The following is a 1,834-nucleotide window of genomic DNA, read 5'->3' as shown; positions in this document are numbered from 1 at the left end:
TAAAATATAAGGGATAGTCCAGGGGTGTGTGTGTGTGTGTGTGTGTGTGTGTGTTTGTTTTTCAGACAGAGTCTCACTCTGTCACCCAGGCTGGAGTGCAGTGGCGCAATCTCAGCTCACTGCAAGCTCCGCCTCCTGGGTTCACACCATTCTGCCTCAGCCTCCTGAGTAGCTGGGACTACGGGTGCCCATCACCATGCCCAGCTATTTTTTTTTTTTTTTTTTTTAATTTTTAGTAGAGATGGGGTTTCACCGTGTTAGCCAGGATGGTCTCGGTCTCCTGACATCATGATCCACCCACTTCGGCCTCCCAAAGTGCATGGATTACAGGTGTGAGCCACCACACCAGGCCCAGGTGGTTTTTAATGAAATAACTATACTTTGATTTTTGCTTCATAGTTGTTCTGTTTGGGGCACTGTGTAACTATATTGGAAGAGAACAATGTAAGGCACTAGTTTTCACTTGAAATAACTAGTACTTCCTCCTTCAGGAAATGGTAAGTGAGCAGTCATTTTACTCCTTGGTGTGGGCTGTGGTTTCTGCCCTGGGGCCTTTAAGACTTTATTTTACGAAACAAAATTAGGCCTAAAGAGAGAGGAACTTCCATAACTCCTTTAGGTCCAGTGAGAAAAACAGATAGATTGAAAGTGTGAAGCCAGATAACATGAATTTATTCCCAAACAATAAATGCAGAAAAGGCTGTGGCTGTCTCTGCCTTCTCCTTAGGTACCAAACTCCCTGAATGGGTTTTTAAGCAAAACTGCCTGTATTGTGGTGCTATTAAAAGCACTTTAGGAAACTTTCTATGGGGTCAACCCCTTTCTCTTCTAAAGAGTAGACTCAACTTCCCTAAGTGGAGTACAAAAGCTGGTAAGACATGTAATTACTTTATAAATGTAAATTAAAATTCCAAAAGTGAAATACTGTTATTAATTCCAGAGTAAGCAATACATTTTTAAAAAATATTCCACTTCTTATTTTTTGTTAACTTCTCAACACTTTTCTAGTCTATTCTGTACATGTCTGTTACCCTGTTGTCACATTTTTAAAATTAACTGTTTTACCAGGGCCAGCAGTGGCAAGAATACTTTGACCATGATGCTTGTAACCTTTTCAGGGAATGATGCATAAGCACAAAAATTTTTGCTTCGCCTGGGTTGGGTTTTGCATATTTCCATAGAAAAACAAGTCTGGTTGTCACAGAACTTATACTCCTGAAAGCTAAATTATAAAACCACACTGAAAAATAGATTCCCAAATTCTGAAAAATAATTGTTCCTGTCCTTCCCACTTTCCCACTTGTTGCTCTAATCTGATTGGCAGAGACTGATTTTTGTTTTCAGTGTATTAGGGGTGGGGGACACTTGTCCAGGGAGGTCTGGCCTGTCTTGATCCTAGCTTCATTTTCCCCCAGGTCACTTAATCTGAAGCTAAATAGGTAAAGTAGACAAAGCCCCAGCAAAAGTTTTTGAAGTAATAGTGGTGGCTCAGCACTTTAGGAGGCCCAGGCATGAGGATCACTTGAGGCCAGGAGTTTGAGACCCCAATATATGCAAGACCCCACCTCTACAGAAAAAAAAAAAATTAAGTAGCTATTCATTGCCTTTATAATAGGTAGGAACCTGAAAGTAAAATTTATTTCAGCCCTAATGTGGTATTCCTTTGGAGCCATTGTTAAAGAAGAAAAGGAAAGCTCGGGTGTTCTGAATACAGCTGAGTTAATAAAGTTAAATCTGACTTTTTAAAATGCCTTTAGGGTCAGTTTTTTTTTTTTTGAGGCGGAGTCTCGCTCTGTCGCCCGGACTGGAGTGCAGTGGCCGGATCTCAGCTCAC

The sequence above is a fragment of the Colobus angolensis genome, unplaced genomic scaffold, assembly GCF_000951035.1.
Source record: "Colobus angolensis palliatus isolate OR3802 unplaced genomic scaffold, Cang.pa_1.0 Scaffold192, whole genome shotgun sequence".
Lineage (NCBI taxonomy): Eukaryota > Metazoa > Chordata > Mammalia > Primates > Cercopithecidae > Colobus > Colobus angolensis.
This window is presented reverse-complemented; position numbering follows the sequence as displayed.